Below are 14,678 nucleotides of genomic sequence, written 5' to 3'. Positions count from 1 at the left end.
TGTTCAAAGGCTTAAATGAAAATATTTGTAAAATGCATAGTACACATTTAGCCTTTTTAGATGCTGAAAATGTTCAGCATCTGGAAGTGAGGAGATCAGCACTATAACCATTTAGATCTTTTTGGCTTTTTAGCAAGTGCTTCACAGACCAGCAGTTTATCTAGCTTCAATAGCTCAGCAAAGGATGGACATAATCTGGGAGTCCAACTGCGGCATTCATGGCTGCTTCTAGCCTTTTGGGTCTTTTGTATCCAGGATATCTGAAAGAGAATTAGCAGAGGAATTACCAGCAACCCCTGAATTGAGTTTATTCAGCAGATCATATACAGACTCTAACGGTAAGGACAGTCAGGATGGGGACAGGGAGGCAGTCACACAATAGTAGCATCTTTGAAGTTTTCCAGACTATTGACTTTGCAGGAATACTAGGCAATCCTTAAACCTTACTTATGCAGCATTTCCATTGACCTCAGTGGGACTACTTGCTTCACTGGGGATTGCAAGATTGTGCACAAGATTTCCGTGTTTTTGAGTTTTAGAACAAATCTCTGTTATATGTTTTGTGAGTTTTGTTTGAGAACTGTAACCTTCTCCACTCAGGAGTGGACTATACTTTACCATATAAAGTCTTTGTTGAGGTAAAACAAGTACCATATGTTGGTCCAGGATCTCTCATTTCTGAATTGCAAAACTCTTGGTTTTAACTTGTTCAATAAGGACAGTTGTAACATTGTTAAAAATTCCACCTCCAGGGGAAAGTGCTTGAATTTTTTACCCAAGCTTCAGTCTATTCTGATTTCATGGATGCAGTTTTGCACCCTCAAATAATTGTGCCTCCTACAGTTCACTATGAGTGCAATCGAAACCCTCCTAATTACCTCTTTTGTGATGATAATTGGTTGCAGACTCATAATTACATTTATAACACTAAAGGTCATTGCAGGAAATCTAGTGCCATGTCTTGGTCATTACAAATTGTATATCTGTTCTACATATTCCACAGTAAAATGCATATGAATCCAAGTGCCTTTCAGGTAATTATAATAACCTATGTTTTTAAGAAAACTTAACTTAAAACAACGTTCATTAGGGTGAGGAGCTAGTTTGTCTGTATGTATGGCTGAACCTAGCTTCCTGTTATAAACCCTCTTTTAGCCTTTCACCATAATTTCTATTGTCAGGTGTTGTTCAGCAGGGTGTTGTTTTGTTTTGTTTAAGCTTTTGTCTAATTGACCAATATATTTGCACTTTTCAAAAAAAAATGGTTTACAGCGCATTATATTTTCACAATGGTGTCCCCTAAGAACTTCAGGTGTGTTTTATACCAGTGGTCATTGTGAGGAATAGGGCAAGTGAAATGTTGGGTATCCATTTCTTCATGCGCTAACTGAAGTTTTCACATTTGTAGCAAACTTGGATGACCTGAGAGCATCCGAGTGGCAGGTACCTGTTTTGTAATGATTCCTTCTTCTAAATAAGGAAGACATTCACAGCTGTGTATCTATGAAGCAACTAAGCTCAGCTGGAAGGAATGAAGGGGAGCTGTTTTTATGGACTTGAGTTGCTTTCCAGAAGCAAAGACTCAGTCTGCTTTTCAGAGTAGGTCCTCCCTTACAGCACAGTTTCTCCCTCAGCATAATTTCCCCTCAGGTCTCTCGCTCTCTTGTAGCGTTCAGGTCCTCCTCGGGGGCATGAGTAGTAGGGAGACAGATTATGTCCTGCAGAGCTGTGGGAAACTGAGGAGAAAGCTGGGTGATTTGACAGATTTACATAAAGCCTCTGGAAATCCTCAGGCAAAAAATACATATCTGCAGTCGAGATTCAGAGATTTTGTCACCTTTACTTGGGCCAACTCTCCTACAAAAAATGCTGCAGTTTCCTTGAACATAATACAGAAACCCTAGGGATTCAAAGTTAAGGTTCCGCTTTTAAAATATGCAGAATATTTCACAAGGTGTAAAAGTCTTTGTTTAGCTCACAAAGACAACCTGTTGTTTAACTCATAATGCCATCCGGACAATAATCAAACAGGGAAGTTTCCTAATCTGTCTGTCACACAAATTCATCTCATCAGTGGGCTGACGAATACCAAAAACTGTTCTGAAAACCTTTTGGGTCCCAAACCAATAAAATGTTGGTACTTGATACAAGGAAGAGGGAAGAGATGCAGAATGGAAAATAGGCTAAATTAATGTAATTAATATGATTTAATTAGCCCTTACTCTGTATTTGCCCATTTACAGATATGTTTGGGGAGTTTGTAAAATGGAATCTCTGCTTTGAATTTCTAGGTCAGAGGTCAGCAATCCCTGTCCCATGTGCCAGGAGTGAAGTGTGAGCCAATTTTCATCGGCACATGAGGTGGGAGCTCAACCTCATGCAGCCAGGAATTTGCTCAGAGCCTGTGGATTCACAAAAGACCAGCTAATGCTACCAACCATCATGCAAATGGTAAAGCTTTGCATCTTAATTTATTTATAAAGCTGTTCTATGTAGGACTGTTAGTGACTTTAAAATACATCACCGGCAATCAGAATGGACATGGAAGTCAAAAGGTCAAATTTCAACATTCCGAAAACTCAGAAAAGTTGATGACCCCTGTTCCAGGTTTTTCAGTGTCTTTGTATCTCTTGCTCAAATTACTTTGCTGCAATACATTTTTGTCCAAGTACATGACAGTTTCTTTCAGCCTTAAATGCAAGTTAATGAAGGGTGTTTTCCTGATTCTATGAATAGAATTTGGTTGGGTCTGCATTATAATTTTCAGGTTCCTTAATTATTTTAGTCTATGTCTTTTAAGTTATTCTCACAGCAGCTAAAACAGACATGTCCCAGTTCTCTCTCCATATATGTGCTGTGGGGTACCATGGCTAGATACTGTAGTTTTAGTTGTCTTGTTTTAATTTTACTGAAGGATTTATGTAATATTCTAATATGAATAAAAGCAAGTAAGTTATTTAATTCCACAGAAGAATCATCTGAAGTTTTCCAGTCCGTAGGTCTTGCCTCAAAAAAATCCTTTCCCTCAACAAACCTAAAGCAAAACCAACCAGCTCACCTGTTTCATTAAAGTCACTTAACCAGACTGTAAAAAGTAGTGTACATGTTTTTCTGAGTTATTTGGCATCCTTCTGCCATATTGTTAAAGGATTGCTCCATTTCTGATGATGTGTCTATACTGATATGCAAAATGTGTTAGTCTATATTATATTTATGGAATGAATACAGTTGCGCGTGACTGTACTGTCATAGATGACATTTATTAAAAACTCATTTACCAAACCCCCTTTCTGAATGAATGAATACCTAGCAATGCATAACACTAAAGAAAAGCAGGATTAGATACTAGGAAACAAACAAAAACATATACAAAGTACTTTATTTACCAACAACAGTAGTATTGTATACAGTATTCACTGTATTTATTTGTATTTACTTTCAGTGTGCTGTACTTACAGAAAACGTAACTAAAATTTACGTATGGTTATATTGTCAGTTATTTTAGAGTTCTGGATGATAGCATGCCGGATATGAAAGCATTTACTCCTGGGAGAATGCTGCACTAAAACACTGAAAAATCTGCTCAGAATATTTTAAAATTCTGCAAAGTGTATTTGTCAAAATAACATTATGTAAGAATGCCAGTTTTGATTATTTTGGTAATTTATTTGAAAATACTTGTCTGGGAGTATATAACAATAGAGACACACAAATATACCATCAGGAGTAGAAAGTTAAAGAACCCCCTATGACAATCCAGTTCATCTTCCTCTTCTTGTTTCTCCCACAGACCAGGGGAAAGCAGAGGGATGGTCCAGACACTCACATCTCAGTGAGGGGGACCAGACACTCATACCTCTCTCCCCTAGAGCCCATCCGTGTCCCCCTCCAGTCCAAACACTCACACCCCATGCCTTCCAGCACCCAACCACACCACCATCCCTCGCCAGATGCTGCCACCCTCTGTCCGCTCAGAACACAGAGATCCAGAGGGAGAAACAGTCTGATGGGGAGTCCCAGGCTTGCATGCTGCTGCCTCCTTCCTTCAGGGTGTGCTTGGAACTGCAGCTACTAGGAAGGCTCCAGGTCTCTGCCCCTCCCCCTGGCCTTGCCTTCTGTTTGCACGCTGGACTCTGCCAGGTCATAGAATCATAGACTCATAGGGCTGGAAGGGAGCTCAGGAGGTCATCTAGTCCAGCCCCCTGCTTCAAGCAGGATCAACCCAAACTAAAGTCATCCCAGCCAGGACCTTTTCAAGCTGGAACTTAAAAACCTCTAGGGATAGAGAATGCACCACCGCTCAAGGCAACGCATTCCAGTTCTTCACCACCATCCTGCTGAAGTAGTTTTTTCTAATATCCAATCTACTCCTCTCCTGTAACTTCAGAACACTGCTCCTTGTTCTGCCATCTGACACCACTGAGAACAGTTTCTCACCATCCTCTTTAGAGCTCCCCTTCAGGAAGTTGAAGGCTGCTATTAAATCACCCCTCAGTCTTCTCTTCTGTAAACTAAACAAGCCCAAATCCCTCAGCCTCTCCTCATAGGTCATGTACTCCAGCCCCTTAATCTTTTTGTTGCCCTCTGCTGAACCAGCACATCCACATCCTTTTTATACTGGGGGACCCAAAACTAGACACACTATTCCAGATGTGGCCTCACCAGTGCTGAATAGAGGGGAACAATCACTGCTCTAGATCTGCTCGAAATGCTTCTCCTAATGCACCCTAATATGCCATTAGCCTTCTTGGCTACAAGGGCACACTGTTTACTCATATCCAGCCTTTCATCCACCATAACCCATAGGTCCCTTTCTGCTGTCCTGCTGCTTAGCTAGTCAGCCCCCAGCCTATAACAATGCTTAGGATTCTTCTGTCCCAAGTGCAGGACTCTACACTTCTCCTTGTTGAACCTTATCAGATTTCTATGGTCCAATCCTCCAATTTATCCAGATCCCTCTGGATCCTATCTCTACTCTCCAACATATCTACCTCTCCCCCTAGCTTTGTGTTGTCCGCAAACTTGCTGAGGGTGCAATCCAGTCCCTCATCCAGGTCATTAATAAAGATGTTGAACAACACCAGCCCCAGATCTGAGCCTTGTGGTACTGTGCTTGAAACCAACCTCCATCTAGATATTGAGCCATTGACCACTACCCATTGGGCCCCAGCATTTCCTACTGGGAATCAGCATTTTGGCAGTCTGTTTCCAGGGAGTGGAGGAAATTCTGCTTGCAAAATATTAATTTCTGAAAAATTCTGCATTGTGTAGTGGTGCAGAATTCCCACTGTTGTATTGTTAATCGTTACAGCAGTGGAAGGTGTTGAAAGTGAAAAAAGGCTCTGCATACTTCATTAGCACATAACTTTGGAAAACCCTGATTCTTTGTACCAAAAAGTATTACCTCACACTTCTGTTTGACATTTAGTAGTGTTTTAAAGGTTATTTAAAATCTAAAAGTATATGATAAAAGCAAATAAACCACAGCAAAATCAGTATGTGGTGCTGAACTGTCAATCTTGGTTGCATATTATGGATGGAATGTAGCTGGTCTAGTGAGGAAAACAGTATTTGTGACTGAAATATGGAGTAATTCATGGACAAAATTATTGGATTATTTGGAGAGTACCTTTTGGTTATCTATAAGAGTTGGCCAGATATGGAAAATGCTTTTACAGATAAACTGTTTGTGCAATTATTTCAGCCACCTCTAGTTTGAAGATTTGCTCTCTTAAGACCTGATCCAGTTCCTCCCTTTGCAGGGGCCAGACTCTCCGTGACTTCACTAGGAGCTTTATCAGGCTTCTGAGCCGCATGATTATTTGCATGTTATTCACTCTCACTTTTATTTGAAAAGGGATCTGATTCTAATTTTGAAATTTAAAAAAAAATGATAAATACGTTTTTGTTAAGGAAGTCTCCCTCCCCCCTTTTTAAAAATAATTTTGCCTGAGTCACGATTATAGCATTGCATAATTCTTCTAGTGCTGTCAAATTTACCCAAATGTCTGTGAACTTGATTTTTGGAAAACTTCTTCCTAGACAGTCAGACTTCTAACAAATTCATCATCTGTAGTGTAATTCAGGATCCCATATGCTACGCTGTATCCTTGGGGCCAATTTAAATAGCTGCAGTTTTGTTTTTGGGATAGATGTACTGTCAGAGGCTGCATATGGTTGTGGAATGTGAAGCCTCATATAAAATGTCTTTATAGAAAGACTTTGGAACTTCTATGATCAGCGGATATGAGAAGCAGATATTTTCTAAGAAGCAGCATGTTGCCGAAGGAGTTAAAAGCACCGTTTGTATTTGTCATTCATTGTGATAACAGTCACATTGATGATCAGTATTTTATTTGAAAAAACATATTGTAATTACTTAAAATATTTCCTGCTTACAAACATTATCCCATTGAGGCTGAACAGACGTATGCAGATATGCAGTATGGCATTATTGTGCATAGAAATTTAAAGCATATATAATGACAGAGAAGGAAATTAAACACGACGAAACAAAAGAATCTGGTTTGACCTGATGTTCCCTGGCAGCAAGCTGGGGCATGAAGGAGCAAAGTTTGCAGCCATGTGAATAAAAAGGAGGCAGATCCATTGCAAGTGAACGTGGAGCTATGCCGAACCTGGGCAGATACCCCTTGAAGTCTCTCTGAATGCATCAGGACAACTTCCTCATCACTCCTCTCTTCTGAAGCCTGTATTCCCTTTTTATTCTGTAAAGGTGTAGGGCCATTTGCTCTTGTTGTTGAAATGTTGCCACCCAACAAATAAAACCAAACAAACAGTATTTCTGGAAAATGAAGTATTGTATTTGTCTTGATAACCTGCTGGTGAGTAAAGTGGTTCAGTTCAGAACATCCATTAATAAAAGCAAAAACTTAACTGGAATAGATTATGGGTTAAATAGTTTTTCACGTGTAGATGGTAAGGAGACTTCAGTTAATGATGTACAGTAAAAGTGAACTCTAAAAAAAAGTCTTTCAGTGCAGGATTTATAAATATGGAGTGATGCGGCTGACAGTAAAACCTTTACAGGTTTACCTTTGCAAGTATTTAATGTTACCACAGCATTCATGGTATTTATTGTGGCAACATTAATTACGAGGAAAGATAAAATTGTAAAGAATTTAATAGTGACTACCGTGCATTTGGCACTGTGCCAATGTTCAAATTTTGTGTCTGAGGAAATATAATTAGGAATTATTTGCTGGCTTTCAGACAGAACAATAATTCTAAAACCGGCAGTGCTGATATAGCTGCATTTTGAAAGCACAGTTAAAATTAATTTTTTTCTCACAACTTGCAAACCTAAGCTCAGATATTAGTATTGCATAATGAACTAACTGTGGGGTGACAGTACACTAGACTTGCCCAGCCACCGCTTGACCTCCTTTTGCAGAAATTGGCATTTTCTGCTTTTTGTATTCTTTGAACTAATTTTGTTTTCAAAGTATTAAAGTTGAAAAAGCAAAACAGTAGAAGTAGAATAGTTAATGGAAATAGGGAAAAATAAAAATGATGTCAAAACTGTGGTGGCACACTCTGAAATAGAAAAATGGTGCATGTGGGATAGACCAGATCAAGGTGCACTTGTCCTCCTGAACCTACTTCCAAATGAATAAGTGTGCTTTTATTTTGTTTCTTGGAGAGTTGAAGATATTCTTAGGACATTAGACTGAGCTTTTGAATAAAATGTGGCACATCAATAATTTAGAGGCTGAAATCCTGGCTCTACTGAAGTGAATGGGACAGCATTTCCCCCACAGATTTTACGGCCATGAGGGACGACTGTGATCATCTACTCTGAGCTTTCCATAACACAGAGACTGGGTCTAAAATTGCCCCCAGGTTCGAAGGGGGCATGTTAATCAGGGTGATGGGAGATTACTAATGAAGTGCTGTGGTGAATACGCAGCACTTCATTAGGCTAATTCGCCCCCTGGCAACTTTGAAGCAGCAAACTTTGAAGTGCCAGCATGCATGTAGCCACAGGCACTTTGACGGGCCTGTGCTACTTTGAAGTGCCTTTACTCTTCAAAATTTAGGGGAGTAAAGGCACTTCCAAGTAGCGCAAGCACTTCGAAGTATGCACGGCTACACGCACGCCGGCACTTCGAAGTTTGCTGCTTCGAAGTTGCTGCCAGGGAAAATTAGCCTAATGAAGTGCTGCGTATTCACCGCAGCACTTCATTAGTAATCTCCCATCACCCTGATTAACATGCTCCCTTCGAAGCTGGGGGCAAGTGTAGACAAGCCCAGGGTGTAGCATTTTACTAAACAATTTCTGATGTGTGAAATGTCCTTTGTCTGAGAACTGTGTCCTGGGAATATGTTGTGGCATGTTTAACTACAATAAATCCAGGTATCTTGGGTCACCTAATCCATGCCTCTTTCCATTGTATCTGAAAAAGAAATACTGCTATAGAGAGGCTGGCATTAAGTGCAGTAGAGTGTCCATTTAAATCTGTGTTTCTTGGGTAAAAGAGTATGAGTAATGGTGGCATTTTAAAACACACAACTGTTAGTACTGGTTGAAGCCATACATAATGAGGACGGGTATTGGGCAGATTTCCACACAGAGCTCTCTTGATTCTTCCCAGTCCACAAATGGAACACCTTTTCTCAAGCTGACTGTTTAGAGTACCAGAGTGAAATGGTTTTGTAGACAGGGCAGAAAGATTGTTGCAGGTTTACTGATGACCTAAACTGTGATTTAATAATAATTACATAATTTCATTCTGTGAGATAAATAAATGGAATTTCATTCTATTCCCATGAGGTGCAGTTAAAAAAAGAAAAGATAGGTATCACAAAATAGCTTAGATGTCACTCAGGAGACTGGGATAATAGTAATAAGGTACAAAGCCTTGTTCTGTGCTTCCTTTTTTAAAAGGAGGGAGTCTCTTAAAAATGAAGAGTTGGTAACTAACCAGAGGAGTAAACTCAAATACTCTGTTTAAATCACAAGAACTGCTCCTTATCAGGCTCAACCTTCTCAAAAACCCCATAGGAGTCTTACCATGGCATAGGTTTCAACTGGATGCATGGATGCAGTTCTGGACAGCTCATAAACAGTATCCTTCTGGTATTTTCTTCTCTTTTGTACTCCAGACTTTCACACAGAAGAAGGAGGTATTTTAGGTAGGCAAATTCACAAGGCATTTAAGCCTTTATGATTCAAAACCAGCATCTGCAATTCCACCCTAAAATGGATACTCAGTTGAAAATTGGAGTCATATTCTCTTGTTATTAAGTGGGAGACCAGCGTGCTGTACCCAGTTCAGTTTCTGGGTTGATTTACGCTGGAGCTATATGCATAGCGTATGACAGCGGTCTAATCTTGAGGTGACCAAGGCACAGATCACAGTAACAACAGCCACACATGAAAAAAACCTCAGGTCAGATGGATGGAAAACGTCTGATGACATTTTCTGTGTAGTCTAATAGTAACTAAGACCTAACAATACATTGATAATGCAGAGAAGTGGAAGGCACACGTGCAATAGCATTCTGTAGAATTTGATTGTTTTCTACATCCTATCATCATCTCAGTTGGGTAAAAATTGGGCTTCAGGCAGCTAACCCAGCTGTCTGTAAAACACTGTAAAGGCATTCAAGAATCATGCTGTTTGTGGAAGAGATTGTGGTATAGACCTGGTTCCCATCAGCACAACGAAAGTGTGACAAATCATGCCACCTTATTTACTTTGCCAACACACCGAACAGAAGGGGGAATGACATGGAACCCTACAGACCTCCACATGAGAGAGCTCTCAGGGTGAGAAGCAGTTGCCCAATCTCTGAGATGAAAGAAAGAAAGCCAAACATTTTACAATGCCACATGATTAGCTGTGCTGACAGCGGTGGATAAAACTAACAGTATCACCACAGCCACCTAGTCCTCACTCATGAGGAGATCAACACAGACAATACAATCTCTGTGGCAGATCCAGATCTATATTTATATTAACCAAGGTCCAGGACCTGAAGAGACCAGGTACCTTGAGACTTTACTTTCAATAATCGTGGCCAAAAATAAACATTTAGGTAATGGACAGGAATTGGTCAGGTTGTTGGCAACTTTTTATTTCTTAGTAATGGCTGCCAATGGCAGACGCTAGCAAATCTGCCTCTCTTCTACATTAGCAATTTCTATCAGTAGTGGGCATAGTTCTTCATTGAAGACCTTTAGAACAACTTTAACAAAAAACAGACAAGTTTGTTTAAGATCTGTGTGATGTTTTACATTTTTAACAAAATCATAAAAAAGTCAAATTGATGCCATAATAGTTGTCTACTTTTAAAAGTTTGCCAGAATATGCCTATTTTTAGTCTTAACTAGAAAATACTCTGTTCATCAGGCATTTGGGCAAGTGGGTGTCATTGAAAAAGGAAGCGTCAGTGTATTGGCAAGGCCAGGTGCTGTAGTTCTGTAATACTCATATTAGGAGCTTGTTTCTGGCTTTCCTAATTCTTGATCTTGCCCTCAGTCTGTGGGATTGTAAAGATCTATCCACACAGATTATAGCCTTACTTATATATGGTCCAGCCTGGAAGAAAAAAAACTATTCTCCGTTCAATAAACATAGTTCTTACAAGAAATATGAAATCATATGTAATACTTGTATGCGTTGAAAGATGATGTTCCTACAAAAATATTTTTGAGGCCAAACTAAAACAATCACTTTGCATACCGACTGCATAATTAACTATTGATTTACCAAACCAGTTAAATATTTTTACTTCAAAGGAGCAGAACCAAAGATGAACATCTGGCTTCACACATGCTGTAAACTACTATATGCCCATAGTGTTTTGCCAACCTGCAAACTCACTATAGTATTGTTCAGTATAAGAACAGCCGTATTGAGTGAGACCAACGGTATATTTAGCCATGATCTTGTCTTCTGGCAGCAGCCAATGCCAGATGTGTCAGAGGAAACGAACAGAACAAGGGAATTATTAAGTGATCCAGCCCCTGTCATTCAGCTTCTGGGAATTAGAGGTTTTAGGGACACCTGGAGCATAGGATTACTTCTCTAATTTGAAGTCTGTCAATATCTATTAGTCATCTTCCATGAACTTATCTAATTCTTTTTTGAACCCACTTATGTCTTTTGCCTTCATATCTTATGGCAATGATTTCCACAGGTTGGCTGTGTGTTATGTGAAGAAGTACTTCCTTTTATGGCTCTTGCTGCCTATTAATCTCACATCTCATTTTATACCCCTCAATAGGCCCTATCCAGAAAAATCATTTGTAGCTAGATCATATTAATTTACAACATATTTTGCACATTAATTGGGGCAAATATTTGCATTTAATTTAAAATAATATTTTATAGAGGATTTTAGTTCCATAAATAACATTTTAGTATTGTAAATGCCATTTTACTAAGACTGGAATTTGATAGTAAAATCAGACATGGACATTGCTGAAGTGTTTTTTGCTTAGATGTAAACTGATGATGTGGTCAGCATCTAAGGATTTCACCTCAGTACTAGTATTAAGCCTCCCCATTTTATTATTTGTAATTTGGTAGTGTCCAGAAGTCCAGTAGTGTCCAGATAGGGACAAACATACAATACAAACTGTGTACAACACAGTTCTTGCCCTTGAGGAGTTTATACTGGATTAGTTTACATCGCTACTTTTTTTTTTTAATTCACCTGATTAGAAATTAGGAGAGTGAAATCATTCCTGTTTACAGGATTTTTCACTGAACCAGATTACCTTTTTCTTAATCAACATCAGTTTACTATGTACGTATTCTAACCATTGGGTATGCCTAAATTTGTCAGTTCAGTTGCACCATAATTTTGTTTTAAATTAGGTTTAAGTGATCTTAAATTTAAGAGCTTAAACCATTGAATATTGTCTTGTTTCAGGTCAGAATTATTCCAAGCTAAATTTTGGCTGATTTTTACTCAGAATTATACATTCCAACCCACGTTTGTGTTAAATGTTACCTACATACAACAAAATTATCAGAAGCCTCAAACAGAGTTTTTAAGTTTTAGATCAATAACAAAATCTGAAATGATGTGAATGTGCTCTTGGCTTTTCTTATTAAAATTTCATTCAGCTCTGCTCCTCAAAGGTAGCACAGAACACACATATCTGTCACACTTCCTACACACTTTTTCCAGACAGGAAGCTTGCTCCTGGGGCTGAAGCACAGGACTAGGAGTCAGGTGATGTCTATTCTATTTCCAACTGTGTCACATGCTTCCTGTGTGACCTTTATAATAAGTCACTTGATCTCAGCTCTTTCTCAGTTTCACCATGTGCAATATTGGGATAGTAATACCTCAGAGGAGTGTCAGTGTTCTGAGGATTAATTTATTCATTTTTATAAATCATTTGGAGATTCTCAGAGGGAAGGCTGTGAAGAAAGGCAAAATATTTCCAGCTGTTCTTTGCTGTCTAGAGCCCTTCCCAACAGCTAAGAAATTCAGTTTTATCTAGAGATGGGCTTAACTCACAAAGGTCTGATAAAAGTTGAGCTGCATTTGGGTCTGGTCAACTTCCTTATGGCAATCGGATGCAAACTGTAATGTTTTAATCAGGGTCTGTACATCTGTGAAATTTGAGACTGGTAGTGACCAAGATTTTTCTTATGTTATCATGTGAGGGAAAGAAGAGGCAATGAAAATGTGCAGGTTTGAAACAACACATGCTATTAAAAGCTACCTTTAAAACTGATGATCTATCTGAAGAGCACAAACCCTCATATAATAGCATATTTTACTGTTATGTAACATAATATTGCCGGTTTTTTCCACAGATGACATTATAAATAATACGTACACACACTGTATGGCATTCTAATGTTCCCATGTTATGAAAAATGAAGGTGAAGCTGTGTAGTTATATGCAGTTAACACATTTTCCCAGGCATGTTGGTTACATAGGTAGATGTTTAGCTAGTTTTACTTTGAGTGATTCGCTGACTTTTGGAGTTGTCCTGTGACAGCTTATAGACTAACAGATTTATTGGAACATAAGTGTTCGTGGGCAAAAAACCACTTTGTCAGATGCATGAATATGTGTTCTTTGCCCATGAAAGCTTACGGTCCAATAAATCTGTTAGTCTATAAGGTGCCGCAGCACTTCTCATTGCTTTTTGCGGATACAGACTAACGTGGCTACCCCTCTGATACTTTGGAGATGTGTGTTTCTGGGACTGCATAACTTTAATACAACCAGTGTTGGAAGTAACTTAGGGTGGAGCCCTTAGTAACTCATGAAGAGGCCCCTGATGAGAGGGCAAATTAAATAAAAGCAAACCTCCTATTTCAGGCAGTTACACTCAGGAAACTGTACAATAAGGCCAGGACTTCATCCTTTATGTGTGTATTTCTGTTTTTTGTGCTTTGTCTCATGCAAATATCACAAACTATTAGTAATAGCTCACGGAGAACTCCTTTTTAAACCTTGGGGGGACAAGATTTTTAAAAGCGACCAGTTATTTTGCAGTTTGTCCATTTTTAGTTACTCGAGATATTATAAAGTGGCCTTTAAATGTGGGTGCTCAGCACATTTTAGAAATTAGACCTCTCCTTAAGAGGACTCAAATTGTGTATCCAAAACACTGGAAGAACCATAATCACTAGCAATGTTTCCTCTGTTGTTTTGACCCATATGCAGAATAAATGTTTATGTACACCAAAGCATGTGCACCACCAATAGAAACAGATGCTGCCAGCTGTGGGTGCTCTGCTAATCAGCTTGGCAGCACCTGAATCTCTTCTGGTTGGCAGCCAAAGCACTCAGCTTACAGGTTGAACTGCTCTACTCTGGCACTCTCTCATCTGGAGACATCCATAATCCAACATGATTTTAGTTAGCTGGACGATCACTTATCGTGGGTGAGTCCAAATTTCCCATGGTTCCATAAAGTTTGTTTAGAGCCACCAGTCCTGGCTCTCAGTGTTCTGTGCTGTTATTTAGCTGTAATTTACTCCTAAATGTCTTCTAAGAGCTCAGTAAGCAGTGGAATGTTGGTAACCCTGCTAGACAATATTGACCTCCTGGGGTCCGGCAAATTCTTTTGTCCAGCATCAGTCAGGTCCCAAGGATGCCAGACAAGAGAGATTCAACCTATATTCCCTTTTGAAAACTTGGCCTATTTCACTCTTTATTTCAACAAATGTTTTGTATAAATACTTGCTTGTTGACTTACCTAAACATTTAGTTGCACATTTAAAATCATTTTTCTCCTTTTATTTTTATAGCGTAAATGGGGGTAGGGAGAATTTACAAAAAAGAAACAAATTTCTGTACCAGCTCCACCAGACAAACTAGTTTGACTGTTCAAAACATTCATATTTTCCTGCGCAAATTAATCTTCCTCTGTCTGTGTTAATACCCAGAACTGTATCAGCTTTCAGCCTACAGAAACCCAGAGGGTTAGCATTGAAGCATCAGAACTTTGACCTTGTAAAAGAGCACAAGGAGGCACACACCTGTAATAACACTAAAAAGAAACCAAATCTATTTCTGTATATTTTATTATTATTTACCTAACTGCTTCTTCACTGGCAATTTCTTCAATACTTTATCTTCCTATTATGTTTTCCAACACCAATCTGTCATCATTAGATACTCACCTGCAAGCATTTTAAAGATTTTTCCACAGAGCCATAAAAGTCCACCTTCC

The 14,678-nt window shown here is 39.0% G+C and overlaps 1 long non-coding RNA gene across 4 annotated transcripts in view; it reads left to right on the top strand.

The window, feature by feature from the left end:
- Positions 1-14,678, top strand: part of LOC142018008 (uncharacterized) — a 216,459-nt gene that overhangs the window by 61,791 nt on the left and 139,990 nt on the right. For all 4 annotated transcript variants that reach the window (XR_012646652.1, XR_012646653.1, XR_012646649.1 and 1 more), the window contains one exon: positions 2,292-2,451. This is a non-coding gene — a long non-coding RNA (uncharacterized LOC142018008). The remainder of the gene's footprint in view (positions 1-2,291; positions 2,452-14,678) is intronic.

The sequence above is a fragment of the Carettochelys insculpta genome, chromosome 1, assembly GCF_033958435.1.
Source record: "Carettochelys insculpta isolate YL-2023 chromosome 1, ASM3395843v1, whole genome shotgun sequence".
In the NCBI taxonomy this organism is placed as follows: Eukaryota; Metazoa; Chordata; order Testudines; family Carettochelyidae; genus Carettochelys; species Carettochelys insculpta.
The sequence above is the reverse complement of the archived record's forward strand: the minus strand, read 5'-3'. Positions and strand labels throughout refer to the sequence as shown.